This window comes from Mirounga angustirostris, unplaced genomic scaffold (assembly GCF_029215605.1).
Source record: "Mirounga angustirostris isolate CCGP_5_RB_7025 unplaced genomic scaffold, mMirAng1.0.hap1 SCAF_11, whole genome shotgun sequence".
NCBI classification, from domain to species: Eukaryota; Metazoa; Chordata; class Mammalia; order Carnivora; family Phocidae; genus Mirounga; species Mirounga angustirostris.
In genome coordinates, this window is record NW_026991719.1 from 98,119,089 (window position 1) to 98,129,545 (window position 10,457).

The 10,457-nt window shown below is 42.9% G+C and overlaps 2 long non-coding RNA genes across 3 annotated transcripts in view; one reads left to right on the forward strand and one right to left on the reverse strand.

Annotated features, from left to right (window-relative positions):
• LOC123849401 (uncharacterized) overlaps nt 1–2,687 on the forward strand; it is a 27,322-nt gene extending 24,635 nt beyond the window's left edge. Inside the window, exons 4-5 of one of the 2 annotated variants that reach the window (XR_006792046.2) lie at nt 725–842; nt 950–2,687. This is a non-coding gene — a long non-coding RNA (uncharacterized LOC123849401). Of the gene's footprint in view, nt 1–724 lie in introns of both variants that reach the window. The other variant, XR_008506661.1, reaches the window with a different exon arrangement.
• The window catches only part of LOC135361965 (uncharacterized), a 16,049-nt gene extending 7,396 nt beyond the window's left edge, over nt 1–8,653 (reverse strand). Inside the window, exon 1 of the long non-coding RNA XR_010406244.1 lies at nt 8,468–8,653. This is a non-coding gene — a long non-coding RNA (uncharacterized LOC135361965). The remainder of the gene's footprint in view (nt 1–8,467) is intronic.
• Between the last annotated feature and the right edge of the window lie 1,804 nt (nt 8,654–10,457).

Consider the following 10,457-nt stretch of genomic DNA (forward strand, 5'->3'; position numbering starts at 1 on the left):
TAAAATTCCCATTACTGACTACTGTACATGTATCCAGTCATTAGTCTGCTGATAAAATGAAAACCTTTGAGCCAATACTGGTGGGTAAATGTAAATAAGACCACAGAGTGCCTACTTTGCTTGCCCCACCTGCCTTTAAATATAATTCGGGAAAACCTGTCTGCACTGCTCCTGGACACTTTAAGTTGCCCAGAGGATCAAAGTTTGGCAGATGGATTTTATTCACCTTCCTCCATCTCAGGCATATAAATATGTCTTGGTAATGGTTTGTATGTTTTCTCACTGGACTGCTATTTTTGTGGCTAAAATCCTACTGGAAAAGATCATGCCTACCTGGGGAATCCCCCTCAAACTTCATAGTGACCCGGGAACTTGCTTCAGCAAGTTTGTGCTGTTTGGCTATTGTTACAACACTTCCACTGTGCTTACTACCCTTAATCCTCAGGGCAAGTCAAACACACTAATGGCATTGTCAAACAAAATTTGTAGAGGCCCTTCAAATACTCCGGCCAAAAGCACTGCCATTAGTTTTCCTACATCTTAGATCTACCTCTTTGGAACCTATAAACTCTCACCCTTTGAGATAATCACAGGATGACCAATGTACTTGGCTTCTGCTTCTTTCTGATCCACAAATGGTAAAAAGAGATATGCTTAAATATTGCAAAGGCCTAATTGCTTCTGTTGACAATAACCATGCTTTAGTAGAACAATCTTTCCACAGTGTGTTCCTGGGAGATAAAGATCTTAAGCATCATACCTTGCAGTCCAGAGATTTCATCTATTGGAAAAGACATCTACAGAAAGACTCTCTTCAGCCCTGTTGGAAAGGCCCCTATCAGGTACTGTTAACTAACCCTTGTGCAGCCAAACTTCAAGGAATGACTCTTGGATCCATATGTCACATCTTTTTTTTTTTAAGATTTAATTTTTTAATCTCTCCACCCAGCGTGGGGCTCGAACTCACAACCCCAAGATCAAGAGTTGCACACTCCTCCGACTGAGCCAGCCAGGTATTCCCCCCATGTGTCACCTCTACAGAAAGCACCAAACCCTGATTAGATCTGCACACCAACTGAGTACCTGGAAATAAAGATTTCTAGGAATTGAAGCAGACGACAGCTGAAGGAGACAGATTTCCCAAGATGACTGGACCAGACCTGTATACCTTTTTCTTGCTGTTACTTCTTACCTTATTTCATCCCTTTCTTTCATGGTCTAATCTATTGCAAAAGGGGAACCTTTCTGACCGTTGGATCTGACACCAGAAACAGATTTGTTCTTCCCTATTTATTATTTGTTCCCCTGCATCCAAGGGAAATACAAATGAGCTAAATCCTCTTTGAAAGGCTTTTTTAAAAAAAATATTTTTATTTATTTGAGAGAGAGTGTGTGCAAAAGTGAGCGAGCAGGGAGGGGCAGAGGGGGAGGGAAAAAGAATCTGAAGCAGACTCCACACTGAGTGTGGAGCCCGACTTGGGGCTCGATCCCATGACAGCAAGATCATGACCTGAGCCAAAACCAAGAGTCTGACACTCAACTGACTGAGCCACACAGGTGCCCCTGCAAGGCTTTTAGAAAAGACCCCTTTAGCCTTGCAGAAGTTCTGCTCATCTTATTCTGTATGGTCACTTTTTAAAAGATTGTATTTTTAAGTAATCTCTACACCCAATATGGGGTTCGAACTTACAATGCTGAGATCAGGAGTTGCAAGCTCTACTGACTGAGCCAGCCAGGTACCTCCTCTGTATAATTATTTTTTTTAAGTAGGCTCCATGCCTAGCATGGAGCCCAAGACGGGGCTTGAACTCATGACCCTGAGATCAAGACCTGAGCTGAGAGCAAGAGTCGGACGCTTAACTGACTGAGCCACCCAGGTGCCCCTTTATAATCATTTTTAAGCTTTATACCTGTTGCCTCTCAAACCTTCATAGAAACAACGTGCCTGATAGGGTGATGCTAGCTCAGCACCTCGAGATGATCTTCAACATTTATCTCAGATGGGAAATGCCTGACCGTTCTCCCTCCTACCATTCCCTGTTACTCAAATGTGACCTCAGCGGTTTCCAGTCTACGCACTTTCCTCTGATGTGGGACATGACAACCAGGAAAGGTCCTTTCTGACACCAAGGGCACGAAACCACTAAATATGAAAACAACAACAACAACAACAACCCAACACAACCCTGACTTTTGATTAGCAATTCTTTTGAAAAAAGACTTTGATCGAAAGGGGGAGATGTGAAAATAAAGGGAACCTCATTTAAAATGGGGTCAGGAAGCCCTGAAGGGGGAGCTCTCGTGCATTACCACCTGCTGTAAGAAGCATATCTCACAATTCCCAGTAGGAAGCAGCTTGCTTTCCCCACCCCAGCCTGAGGAAGGAAGAATTTCTCCTTGCCCAGCAACAGCCCAGCCAGTGAGAACTCAATGAAACAGCCCCTCCCAGCTTCCTCTTCTCCCCAGTGAAAGCAAGCCCCTCTGTTCTCTGGGTTTACCTGTGGTTTGCCATAGTCTACTTGTCCTGAATTGCAATTCCTCTGCTCTTCCTGAATAAAATCATTTTGCTGGTAAAATAACTGGCTCTTTTGTTTTTTAAGGTCAACAGAAGCAGAAACCACCTGAGGTTTCTGGGAACAGACTGACAGGGTCTGAAAAATGAGGTTTGCTGGGAAGGGAGGTGGTGTCTGGGGCATTAAGGGTAATTGTTGGGGTGGGAGAGAGCAAAACTCTTGCCAGTTTACCCTGTTCCCACTACCCCACTCCTTTAAGCACTCAGGATGTTAATTCGCCTGGTGGTCTTTATGTAAAACATTAGTGTGCAAACTTCTCCCAGCAGAAATCTGGGCATAATTATACTGAATTGTGCTTTTATTTTTTATGGGGGGGGGTACGAGTTTCATCTAAGTTTCCCCCTTTGTGTCCTCCATGCAGTATTACTAGTCAAGTGGGACCAGTGGCCAGAGGTCTGCGCTTCCGCTTCCCCTCATTGCTGCTCCTTCCACCCTGTGCCTGAAATGTAAGTAGGGTGGGTAACACCCACACAGGCCCCAGGGCTCTCTAGGAGGAGCCCATCATGGTTTTAGAAAAGAACAGGCATGGCTGCCTTGATATAATTATCAGATGTGATTGATTAAATAATAAAAATATGTGAACATTCAAATTATACCAGACTCTTCTTGGGTGACTTTATGTCATCTCATTTAATCTTTCTAACAACCTGGTAAGATAGAGCCTTATTATCCCCATTTTACAGTTGAGGACATAGACTTAATTAACTTACCTGGGCTTGTATGTTGCAGATCTTGGATTTGAAATTGGATTTGAAATCTCATCCATCTGATTCCAGACAGCTGCTCCTAACCACTGTCTGATTTAAAGCACACAGGGCGATGTGCTCTTCCTGAATCCATTTCCTTCATTGCACGTCTTATTTTCTTAGATTCTACCCTTTGAGATTCAATCCTTTGGATCATGAAGGCTTTTCCTACCCTAAGATCCCTTTTTTCAAGGTATCTATCCAAAGGAGCAGCAATGGCTTAAGCACATTAGATAACATTTGAGTGGAGGAAAATTGGTTATTAGCTAAGTTCCCCAAACAAAGGACACGGACAGTTGTTTCCTCGAGGTAATCAGTTTTGGCAAATCAGGGACACAAAGGTCCAAAGAAGAATAGACAAGATCAAGTATGAATGTTGTATCGGTATCCTCAGACATTTGCTACTGCTTAGGAAGCCAACCCTTTGGGGCCTACTCCACTGTTTTTGCATTCCAGATGACTTACTATCACATAAGGTAAAGAGTACATTTTCTCAGAGACCCCCGGCTTCACCTTTTGAAGCCTTCCTTGCCTACTTCAAAGTTCCCTTTATTTCTCAAGATTACAGGAAGATTCAGTCAGGTTCATATATCCATGCTGTCACAGGTCCTTTGATATTCTGCTTTCGGTGTACATTTTAATAGGTACTTGTTCAGATTCATCAACAATCTGTATGATGTAACAGTATGTTATCGAGTGCATATTATATTCCAGACTGTGTACTAAGCACTTTCCATGCATGATCTCATGAAAGCCTCATGAGTCTGAGAACAAACTCTATCCCAGAAAGGCCAACTTGTTTGAAGTCACAAAGATAGTAGCAGAATGAGGGTTTAGGCTGAGTCTGACTTCAGAGTCTCATAACCATGCCTGGTGGTAGCTATAGTTAGAAAATAATAATTGAGCTAAATAGAGAAACGGGCTCAGATAAAAGGTGGTAGGGTATTTACTGACCAACAACGTGGTCTGTGCTAACATTTTACTGGTTCCTGTAGGGATAATGATCAATGAAATGGCACATTTATAATAATTAAATAATAATAAATAACAATTATTGTTAGTATTTTATTACTTGTAGCAGTAGCTAACACCTCCCTTATTCAATGAACAAATATTGAGTGCTTCCTATATGTGAAAGATTAGGCAAGATTCTGGGGATACAAAAGTAAGCAAAAAGTACATGTTTCTTACTTTCTTATGCTTTTTAGTTTAGTAGCAGAAACAGATATTAAACAATCGCTCTGATGACTATGTAATTACAAAGATAAAAGATCAGAAGAGAAAGAACATGGTTCTCAGTGGGCAAATAAGAAAAGAATGTGAAATAGATGGTGGGTTGGGATCAGGAAAGGCTTCTCTGAAGAGAAGTAAAGGTGTATGGGTGAGTTGGAATGAAGTAGGTGAGGGGTGGGTGGGAGTTGAGCTGAAAGGCACATCTCAGGGAGAGGAACGGCATTAGCATATGTCTTAGGGATTTGGTCTCTATGCTAAGAACACTTAAGTCACTGGAAGGTTTTAAACAAAGGCCTGCTGCGAGCCAATTTACATTTTAGTAAGATCACAGGAGTTGCTGCAGGGATAATGGATGGGAGGGGAGCGAAAGTGGAGGTTGGGACCAGTTAGCAATAGTCCAGGTTAGAGATGATGACTTAGACCAGGGTCGTGGCAGTGGAGATGGAAATGTATTTGGGAGGTGACGGATTTCTTGGAGGTGGTGCTGATAGGACTTGGTGATAGATTCAATAAGGAGGTGTGGGATGGGGGAGGGCGGTGATGCCCTTTAATCTTCACAGCTACCCTATGAGCGAGGTGTTACTATCCCTTTTACGAAGAAGGAAACAACTTCTCATGGCCTTTAGCATAAACACCATAGGCTTCCTAGGACCCTCGGGACATTCTCTCAGCCAGGCTCTATTGACTTACATATCCTGGTCTCTGCCATTATCCCCCTAGTTCTCTGTGCTCTAGCTACAGTTGCCTTTTAATTTTTTTATTTTATTTTTATTTATTTTTATTTATTTGACAGAGAGACATAGAGAGAAGGAACACAAGCAGAGGGAGAGGGAGAAGCAGGCTTCCCGCAGAGCAGGGAGCCCGATGTGGGGCTCGATCCCAGGACCCTGCGATCATGACCTGAGCCGAAGGCAGACGCTTAACGACTGAGCCACCTAGGCGCCCCTACAGTTGCCTTTTAGTTATTTGCTCTGCCAAGCTCTTCTTAGTCTTAAAGCCTTTTCATATGCTGTTCACTTGACCCGAAATGTTTTTTTTCCTTTTCTTTGCCTGGCTCAGCTTTCCTTGGGGAAACCTCTGACCTATCAGACTGGGTTATGCCTTTAGGTTATCTGCTCTCCTAACACTCTGTACTTTTGCACTGATTACACTTGTATCTAGTTTTTTGTGTGATTATTTTTGGACAGTCCCTCCTACAAAACTGTAAGCTCCGGAGAAGAGATCTTGTCTGTCTTGTTTATCTCCCTATTGCCAATGACTAGCATAGCAATTTATCTCCCTATTGCCAATAACTTAACATAGAGTAAGGTGTTACATACATGTTTGTTGAATGAATGACTGAAGCTTATACAGTCTAAGCTAACTTGCCTACTGTTAAACAGTAAGTGACTGGTCCAAGACTTGGACTCAAGTCTACCCAACAGGAGAGCCCAAGCCCTAACCGCTATGTAAGACTGTCCCTGTTCATGTTTGCAACTGAAATGTCAAAGCCATTACAGCAGTTGCTAAAGAAGTAATAATCCATTTTCTTTTTCCTCCTCTGCCCTCCTTTCTTCTTCCTTCATTCCTTCCTCTTTCCCTCCCTTCTTACCTTCCCACCTCCCTCCCTCCCTGCCTGCTTGCTTGCCTCCCAGTGTTTTTCTTTTATAAGATTTGGAAAGACTGTAAGAAGTCATCTTGTCCAAACGGCGCATTTTACAAATGATGAAACTGGAGCTAGACCAAACTGCCTGCCCAAAGGCCATAGTTATTGGCAGGCTCAATAGATATCTTTATTTTTTATGGTGGGCATCATTCTAGCAAAATCAATGGAGATCTAATTTATTTCAATCTTGTTTACCCAATATCCGTTTGTTATAACCAGGTTAGTCTCATCACTGACGTGGGCACATGTTTTGCTCATTTTTACTTCAGTAGCATGATCCACACTGGTCCCTTTGTTTGGGACTTAGTTTTTCTTTCTAACCTATTTATTCATCCTTCAAGCCCCAGCTCCGTTCTTACCCCTCCATGCAGACTTTCTGACTCACTGTAGTCAACAATAGTCTATATTACTCATTTGGCCTCTAATCATACAGTAATGTGTATTTTCTTTTAAATGTTCTTAGGTGTGTTTTTTCTTCTTTGCAGACTGCCCTCACCCCAAGCTTCTCAAGGGCAGGAACCATATCACATTGTTTGCCTCTTTTATAATCCTTTTGATCCCTAGAAAAGTACTCTACACATAGGAGACACTCAAAGAATAATTCTTGAATGAATGAATGAATGAATGATGTAAGCAAGAAAAAATGAAATGGTAAACTCTGCCATCTTGTGGCTATCAGTCTTCAGTGTTGCCATTTTCACTGTTTTTCGTGTTGAAATTAGAAAAATGGCACATGGTAATAAAGGTGATGGTGGTGAGGTGGGAAAGGTTTCTTTTCCTTTTGCTCAATGTACCAACAGCATGGTTACTGAAATATAAGAGAAAACAGAGGGAAACTAAAAACCAAACTAACCATGTACTTAAGGACTGAGGAATATTGATCACATTTCCTCAGGTACAATTCCTGCTTTGAAAGGGACAAGTAAAAGAAATTGTCTCAACATGTCCAAAAGAGCTCTGATCAGATGACCAACCTACTCATTGAGGGGAATCTATTAATAGACCTTTTGTGAGCATTATCTGGTGAAGAGAATCTCTGCCTTTGAGTTACTGGCCCTAAGATCCGGTCTTCGTTATGCTGAACAACCTTGGGCGGATCAAACAACCTCTCTTGTCTCAGTTTTCTTACCTGTTAATTTACTGCCCAGTTTACTTCCAGGGCTGTTGTAAGACTCTGTGAAACCACAGGCACGAAAATTCTTAGAAACGTTTTTAAAATGTGATACATACGTTTAACATTTTCATAAAAGAAAAAGAATGTTTTTACTTCCCATTTGTACAGCACCTAAATGTTCCCAAAGGGCCTGTAAGGCCATCGCCTATTTTTAGTCTCATGGCAACTCTAGGAGATAGGCAGGCAGGTATTATTACCCTCAATTTACAGATGAAGCTTGGAGATTCATATTCAGAGTTAATGAACCTACATTGAGGACCTGCTACATGTCAGGCCGACTGATAGATACTTGCACATGTTAGAGAAGTTAAGTTAGTTGCCCAAGATCACCTGACTGCTAAGTGGTCGTGTCTGTAATCTGATCCAGGTCATTTGGCTTTGGAAGCCCGTGCTCAAATGCCACTATATTTAGGTCAGTCAAATTCCTCTCCTGGGGCCATTGCATTTCTCTCTCTTTTGTAGAACGAAATATTTTGTTACCTGTAAAAAATATTTAAGATCTGAAAAGCAGACCTGGGTGCAGGTTACAAGCCTGTACTCTGCTTAAGGCAGTGGTTCTTAGCCCTCGTTGTACATTAACATCACTTGGGGAATTAAAAAAAAAAAAAATTACCCATATCCTGGGCCCAGAACAGAGTAATTAAATCGGCCTTTGGGGGTGGAGCCCAGGAAAAAGGTTTTTTGTTTTTGTTTTTTTTTTCTTTTTTAAAGCTAATTCCAAGGTGTAGCCAGGATTGAGAACCACACTGCTCTAGCAGAAAGGTCAGCAACCCAACATTCTGACAGTCGATCCAACTTTATCAGAGATTGGTCCTGGCAAACATTAAGAGCATTCAATGAGGAAGAGGGAAGAGGAGTAAAGAAACACCTTAGCAATGTAATTTGTTGGGTCTGCTTTTAGTAGCGCAAGCGAACTGAACAGCAGTGACAGAGGTAAATAATTAGAGCTAAAGAAGAACCGGGAAAGAAAAGGACATGGATCTCACTTTGAGGTGAGAGGGATGGCAGACACTTCCTTCTCCAAAAGAGCAGACATTATAACCCCCTTTTCACCCATCCATCCATCCATTCATTCATTCACTCATAAAATACTCACTCATAAAGTATTTACTGAGCATCTGCGGTGTGTGAGGCACTCTTCCAGGTATTGGAGATACAGCAGTGAACAAGCCAGATACAGACTTCAGTCTCACGGAACTTTCATTCTAGTTGTGGGTATAGGGGAATGGTTCTGCCATGGTGTTCTTGTGACCTTGAACATCTCCCCAAGAGGCCACATAGCCAAGGCTCAACCACGCTCTGACTCAAGTCTTGGAGGAATGCCCTGTAATCCTCTCTGGAATATGGCAAGATGAGCAATTGCAAGGAGCTGTTACAAAAGACCATTTCTTTTTAACGGGAGGCTGCCACGAGGCAGTTTCTCATCTGCCTCCCTGGTTCTGGTGAGGCATAGGGCTTTCCACCATCATGCACACAACCCCCTTCAGTGTAGGGGCAGCATAAATGGTGTGGCTATAGTTTAGAGTTGGCTCCTCTACAATAGTGTCCCACTGTTATGTCATCTGTCATCCGGCCCCTCCAAGTCAATGTCATCCTGTGGGACTGGGGACATAGGAGTGCTGACACCATGATGATCTTACTTTGCTGCCTATGTAAGTAATAAGCTGTCCGTATGCATTTGGACTCATTGTCTTCTTGTTGGCTGAATCTATGGAAGTGTGCAGTAAGCCAGCCTAGCAGCTGCCAGTACCCTGCTCTTTAGGGACTGCCTGACCGCTTGATAGTAGTTCCAGACTGTATAATTTGATTGGAAAAACTTAGCAATTGGCAGAACCTTCACGTTGGCTGTTTGGCCAGTAGAGTAAGAGCTAATGTAGTAGGAAAGGCCAAATAGAAGCCTCAGAAACTCCTCACTCCCACCTACCAACATAATAAGTAAATAAAAGTTAAAAACCGTATTGCATCCCAGGGAGACTTGCAGAATTTAGTGCTCTCAGAGACTTATGCAGTGCATTCCCCCATCAGATACCTATGAAATTCACTAGTGTGGCCCCCCCCAAAAGAAAAACCGATGAATCATGGCAGGTGACAATATGAAGTACCACAAATTTTACTAAGTAGTACCAACTGCTCTGTCAGGTGTGATATCTTCGTTCGAGCAGATTAACACAGCCATGTGTATGTGGCTGTTGATCTACCAAATGTGTTATTTTCCATACCCATCAGAAGGCAGATCAGAAAGTTTATGTTCACAGGGTAGGGCCGTCAGTGCATGTGGTGAATGCTGTAATGTGCCACCCAGATCGCCTTTCAGCAAGGAGGACATTATTCCTCCAGCTGCTGGGAGCACATCTAGATGGCCTTCAGGTGTCAGCCCTCTTTATGGGATGCCTCAGCTAAAGAAAACTGCTTCACCTAAGATCATGCCTCCTTCCAAGGGAAGCCCACATCCAATGACTAATAAGTTCAGGGGTATAAAGGCCCAGCCCTTTTAACCCAGTTTGGGGCAACCAGATATTCTAGTTCTAGAGCCTACCATGGAGTTGGCTGAGGCCTTCGTTGGAACTGTATCATGGCTTCATTTCTCCCTCTGCCCAGTGCTTTTCCTCTACCTCTTTTCCACAAGTTTTGATCCCAAAGGCACTCCCTAATAAACATCCTGTGCACCAGTCTCCATCTCGAGGTCTGTTTCGTGGGGAAGCCAGACCCTGTGACATTTGGTGCCAGGAGCGTGTGTGGTGATGGGACTTTGGACCTGGCCCACTCATTACCTGGCTGCCATTGAGAACCCCATACTGGTGGTAGGTGGAGCATGGATATTCCCTGACACAAGGCAGCAGTGCAGTTAAAACTTTCATTGGTGGGAGGGAATAAATTGGCTACTGGGATACATCAAACATTTGAGAAATATGGGGAGAATAGTAATCTTTAAGAGAATGGGATTTGGTGGCTATTCCTAAGTTTGATGGGCACTCTGGAAAAAGATAACAAAAAGCTGAAAGTGATTATCTGGCAATTTAAAGTTCAGTGGGTAAGTCACAGAACCTTCCTGGTAGCATCTACAGAGGCTTACCTCCTGCAGCAGG